The sequence below is a fragment of the Prionailurus viverrinus genome, chromosome A2 (assembly GCF_022837055.1).
Source record: "Prionailurus viverrinus isolate Anna chromosome A2, UM_Priviv_1.0, whole genome shotgun sequence".
NCBI lineage: Eukaryota > Metazoa > Chordata > Mammalia > Carnivora > Felidae > Prionailurus > Prionailurus viverrinus.
In genome coordinates, this window is record NC_062562.1 from 15663600 (window position 1) to 15670125 (window position 6526).

The following is a 6526-nucleotide window of genomic DNA, read 5'->3' on the forward strand; positions in this document are numbered from 1 at the left end:
CTGTGATGTGGCCCTGGAGGGTTCGCGCCTTCCACCCAAGCCTAGGGGCCCAGGGCCTGCCCACACCCCCAGCTCTACTCTTCAGACCTACCCCAGGGACCCCCTTACTACAAGGAAGGCACCCTCTGGGGCATGGACTGCACAGAGCCTGAGCTCCTGAGAGACGGAGAAGCTATCAGTTAGTCCGGAGCTGGCTTAACCTGCAGCTGTGGATCTGGGTGTGTGTCCCTCCTGGGGGCTCCCAGCCCTGGGCCCCTTTACTCAGATCAGGCCGTGCAGAGGGAACCCCTGAAGCTCCTGGGATGTGCTCAGCCTCCCCCCTCATCTGTCCCTCAGCCCTGAGCACTGTTTCTCTTCCCCGAGTCAGAAACCATTGAACATGTGCCGTCCTGTCTCTGCAGCCACCATCCCGCCTCTGTGCTGCAGCTAGAGACAAGGGGCTGTGGCCACTGGCTTCCCACTCCCAGCTGCAGGTGGGAACAGGTATAGGCATCCAAAGGTTTGGGGACACTCCGAATCACAGGGTCCCAGAGTCTGCAATGAAGGGAATGGAAGCGTCTTCCCCCCCCAACCCTGTGTGCCCCCTCCCCCACCCCCAGCCCCGTCAGTGCCCGTTTGTCTTAAGGGCTCATCTGCACTGCCCCTGCCAAGTCTCCACTCCCTGCTCTGTTCCAGCTGGCAGGGCCAGGCCTCTGTTAGCCATCACAGAGGGAGCACAGGCATCTGATGATGACAGGACAGGTGGATGAGTGAATGAGTGAATGAATGGATGGATGGATGGATGGATTACAATGAGCCTTAGACCTAGAAAGGCTAGGCCTCATTCAAGGGTTTCTTTCCAGGGGTTGGGGGAGATGTCGATTGCAGATTTTTCTCTGTGAGATTTTCTCAAAACCTAAAAATTGACTTGTAAGGTCTTATTTTGCCAACTAAAGACATGAAAACAACAGCCACCAGCTACCGTCAGCATTGTTTTGTAAACAAAAGGATATTCTCAAGACAAAAACAAAAAAAAAAAGGAGGCCACATGAGATCTTGGAAGAAAGAAAGACAAGAGGCCTTAAAGATGGATAAATTGAGCTTCATGGAAAGGCCATGGGCCACCAACATGGGCCTTCCTTTTTTCTCATGAACACGTTCTTGGATATTGTCACAAGCTGGGCCCTGGGGCTTGGGGACACCCCAATGCTTCCAAACTCTACCAGCACAAGAACCCCTTTGGCAGCCTTCCTGACTAGAATGGGTTTCCCTGTGCTTGCACACTCCTTGGGGCAAGGTGCTCACTACCTCTCCCAGTTAGCTCCAGAGCTGGGGCTGCCATTCTGGAGCACCTTTAAGTGGCTTCTAGGCTTACCATGGAAGGAAGGGAGGGGAAAAGACCAGAAGACGAATGAGGTGAGGTGGAAGAGATGCTGAGGGGAGGGAAGATGGAGGCCTCCAGACCCAGGGTATGGGACTGGTGGGGGAAAAGGGGAGCTCGTCATATTCAGCTGGACCAAAGTATAAAAATCAGAAAGTTGGCCAATACCTAAGACTTCCCAAGGACCACTGTCTTCCCATCTCTGGAGTTCCAGAGTCTTCCACCCCCAATCCTCTAGAAAGGCTCTGGCATGCTCACTCCCACCAAGACCTCCCCGGATAGGTGGGTGAGGTACCCAGACCTATAGGCCAGAGAAGGGAACACAGACTGGAAGAAAACTGTGGAATCCCAGGCGTCCTCAGCTAGGCAGGGGAAGAGGGGCTGGCAGGGGCCCCCTCCCAGCCCTGACCTTCTAGGCCCTCCCCTGTCGGAGGGGCCCCGGGCCCTGGCTGCTGAGACCGGAGGGGGCATGTTGGGCGGTCGGCCCCAGGGAGCCTCATGTACACACACTCACACACTCCCCACATTCCAGCTGTGCTCTGTCAGTGTTTGGGCAAACCAGGATTGTGCGGCTTTGGGAAAGCGGGAACAAATAACCCCCAAACTTGGGTGAGGGAGGGCCTGGGGCTGGGTGGAAGGGACCTGGGAGAACCCCAGGGAGCCATTTCTGTGCCGGGGTCACCGGGTTCAAGGTCTGGGGTTTTCCTGCTGTTCTCTGAGGCGACCGGGGCGGCAGTCCTGGGGTGTGGCTAGGCCGGCATCCACAGGCTCCTCTGCGCCCCCTCCCCTCAGCACTCCCCACCACCCACAGCTTCAGGACGGACAGCAGAGCCTCCCACCTGGTGTCCCTAAGCACATACTTTCACAGCAATGAGGGCTGCCTGTCACACCCGCCACCGCCTGATTTCTTTGGCCTCTCCTCCTATCTCCCCCACATCCTCCCCCCCCCACCCTGCCTCTGATTTCATACACTCTGTGGCTTGGACCCTTTTACTCCGCCTCTGATTTCTCTTAACATCTTCATCAGCTTTCTGTCGGCCCCTCTGCCGCTGAGTACTTTGAGCCCTAGCGTCCCCTTTCTCATACCTGCAGCCTGATTTCTTTCCTTCTCGTGAGATTTTCCTTCTCATAATATCTGATGTCTTCAAGACCCTGCCCGACTTCATTCTACCTCGGCCTGAGATTCTGGCCTTCTCAGCCCCTCACTTAGTGCTATCTGACCCATGTCCCCGTGGTGACCTCACGATCCCTGAGGATGGTGTTTGGAGAGAGGACGCAGGGCGTAGCAGGCTACCAAGAGCCGGAAGCAGCCATGCAGGGACGTCAGAGCAGAGGAGGGACAGTTGGTTCTAGGGTCCTGAGGCTGAACTCTGCCCCTGGCCCCCACTTTTCCCTGGCTGCCCCACTGACTCTCTGGATCAGCCTGGACCAGGACCGAAACCAGAGGGGAATATTCCTGCCACCTTAGAAAGACCTCAGAGGGGGCACCTGGGTGACTCAGTTAAGCATCCGACTTCAGCTCAGGCCATGATCTCACTGTCTGTGGGTTCAAGCCCTGCATTGGGCTCTGTGCTGACAGCTCAGAGTTCCTTCGGATTCTGTGTCTCCCCCTCTCTCTGCTCCTCCCCTGCTCACACGCTGTCTCTCTCTCTCTCTCTCTTTCAAAATAATAAACATTAAAAAAAATTTTTTTAAAGAACAACCTCAGAGATCAGGCCTCAGACCAGATGGGGTAAGTGAGCCATAGAGAGACCCCGCATCAGACCCCACCTTACAGGGCACGTGACCAAGCACTTGAGACATGGAGGGGACCAGGCCAATAAGGGGGCAAACCCTTTGTCCCCTCCCATCCCTTGCCACCGGCCACAGGGCCACAGGCTAGACCACCCTGCTTGAGGGGACAGCTGGGACAGTGTTTGTGCAACTGTGGGAAGGCCACAACCCGGCTGGCAGTGCTGTCCCCCCGGCCCAGCACTGACTCGGCAGAGCCCCCTAGCACATACGCACTTTAACATGCATGCAGACACACACAGACATGCACACGCGGGGGAACACACACGTGCCCATATGCACAGGCGAGCAGCACACACATATACAGGTATGCACACGGGCAACTCATGCACTCACAGGCACAGACACAAACACACAGGCCCGCTTGTGGGCACACGCATGCACAAACACACGGGGACACACACAGATACGCATTCCACCCAGCCGAGGGGGGGTGGGGAGAGGGGATGCTGAGTGAGGAGAACTCTCACCCCTGCAGCTGAGTGGCTCCCCTGGAACCCTCCACCCATCCACTGCGACGCTTGTATCTACAGCTGGCGGCCGGAGCCCACACGTGGTCAGCACAGCCATATACAAGAGGCAAAAAAAGGCCCAGAGGGGCAACATGACCATGACTGGGATAGAGACATATTCCGAGGGGAGTCCCAACGAGTGGGACCAAACCGCCCCAGCCAGAGCTTATCAGACACAACAGCCCCTGCTGTACCCCGCCAGCCACCTCCAGCCTGCCCCCTCATCCACACGGGAAGACCGGTGGGTTCGGGCTGCAGAGTGTCTTAGGGGAACACGTGGGACGCTCCCTTCCACTGCCAAACCAAGCCGAGGGGGGTGGTAGCTCCCAGGAACTAAGGCAGGCTGGGAGCCCCGCAGGACCATTCTGGAAGGGGCAGGCATTCTTGAGAGAGCAACGTATCCCCTGGGATCCAGGAGAGACATGAACTTGGAGGCAGGGTCGCTTCTTGCCTGGAGATGACAGGTGTGATCCCTGCCTGCAGGACTCCGGCCCAGGGTGAGCATCCCCAGAAAGAAAAAGCTGGGATGTCCCAGTCCCATGCGGCCCCTGGAGACTTCTGAAAGAGAGCTCAGCAGTTCCCCGGCTTGGCGTCCGGGAATGAGGTGGCTGGGGCAGGCAGGAAGTGGGGGCTGCCCAGAAGGGTATCGGTCAGTCACGTGGCTCCCTGCCCTGATTGTAACCAGCGGGAGGCCCTGCTTTTCTGTGAGGGTCCTCAGCCACCATTTGTCCTGGGAGGCTAGCCAGAGTCCAGCGAGGTCACACGTACTCGGGAGACACCCCCACTAACAGAGGCCACCGCACGCTGCCCCACCAGCCAGCCAGACTCCCCGCCATAAACGAGCAGGCCCCAGTCCCTGTCCTGCCGCCCCAGACAGGATCTGGGGCTGGGGTGGCCCGCGTTGAGACAAGGAAAGGAACCGGAAAGCCTCAAAACCTGCCCAAGACGTTGTTGAGACTGGTTTCAAAGTGATCTGCAGTCTGACTGCCTCTCATCTCCACCGGGCCAAGCTGCTGCCTCTCATCTGTTTTCCTCTCCTGGACCCTCCTACCTTATGACTCTGCTTCTGCTGGCGTCCCCCAGGCTATTCTCCACGTGGCAGCCAGAGTGATGCCGATAAAACATCTCCCCGGAGCACCCACCAAAGCCCATCCCGTGGCCACAGGCCCTCTGTCACCTCTCTGACTCGGGTCCCACCACCTCCCCCATGGCACTGCCTGCTCCCGCTCAGTGTCCTTGTGCCCTCTGCGGGAATGTCTTCCCTCGATGCTGCCCGGGGCAAATGCCAACATGCCCCACGCGAATGTTCCAGCCTGCCTAGGAGGCCCTGCCTCAACCAGTGAGGACAGGAGTAGCTGGATAGCCTGATTCCCTTATCCCCTCAGTAGGACAGCAAGCCATCTTCTGGAGGCCCCCAGTGGGGCTGAGCCCCCACTGTCCGCAGCACTCTCTGCTCCCATGCGCCCCACAGAGACTTCCTTTCCTTCCAGCTGCTCTCCCATGCTCCCTGGGGTCACCTCCCAGGGAGACCACTTGCATTCAGGCCCCTGTCTCAGCTGAGACATTCCATCTCTCCTTTCTTGTTGTTTTTTTTTTTTTTCTCTTCTTTAACAACTCTCATTCTCCTCTCCCCCTGCAACCGCGGTCTACTTTCTGTCTCTATGAATTTGAGGACTCGAGGTACCTCATTCAAGTGGAATCACACAGCATTTGTCCATACCTGGCCTATTTCACTCAGCAGAACATCCTCAAATTTCATCCATGTTGTAACAAGTGCCAGAATGTCCTTCCTTTTTCGGGGCCGAATAACAGTCCATTGTGTGTATACACATTCATCCGTCCGTGGGCGCTTGGCTGTTTCCACCTTGGGGCTATGGTGAATAATGGCTCTATGAACATGGACGTGCGAGTATCTCTCTGTCCCTGCTCTCAATTCTTTCGGGCAGGTACTTAGAAATGGAATTGCTGGGGGCGCCTGGGTGGCGCAGTCGGTTAAGCGTCCGACTTCAGCCAGGTCACGATCTCGCGGTCCGGGAGTTCGAGCCCCGCATCAGGCTCTGGGCTGATGGCTCGGAGCCTGGAGCCTGTTTCTGATTCTGTGTCTCCCTCTCTCTCTGCCCCTCCCCCATTCATGCTCTGTCTCTCTCTGTCCCAAAAAAAATAAATAAACGTTGAAAAAAAAATTAAAAAAAAAAAAAAAAGAAATGGAATTGCTGGAATCATATGGCAACGTGTTTTTCATTTTGCGATGACCCTCCGTGGCATTTTCCATTTTACATTCCCACCGACAGCACCCACGGGTCCCAGTCTCTCCACATTCTCGCCAACGCTTGTTGTTTCGTGGGTAATCGTCATCCTAATGGGCGTGAAGTGGTATCCCATAGTGGTCTGGATTTGCATTTCCCCAATTAGGGATGTTGAACATCCGTTCGCATGCTAATTGGTCATTTGCAGACCTTCTTTGGAGGAATGTCTATTCAAGTCTTGCCCTGTTTTGTTTTGTTTTTTAATTTTAGAGAGAGGGGCGCCTGGGTGGCGCAGTCGGTTAAGCGTCCGACTTCAGCCAGGTCACGATCTTGCGGTCCGTGAGTTCGAGCCCCGCGTCGGGCTCTGGGCTGATGGCTCAGGGCCTGGAGCCTGTTTCCGATTCTGTGTCTCCCTCTCTCTCTGCCCCTCCCTCTCCCCCGTTCATGCTCTGTCTCTCTCTGTCCCAAAAATAAATAAACGTTGAAAAAAAATTAAAAAAAATAATAATAATTTTAGAGAGAAAGAGTGCCCGTGCAGGAAAGAAGGGCAGAGGGAGAGAGAGAACCTTTGGGGCCCCATCCCAAGACCCTGGGATCACGACCTGAGCCGAAATCAA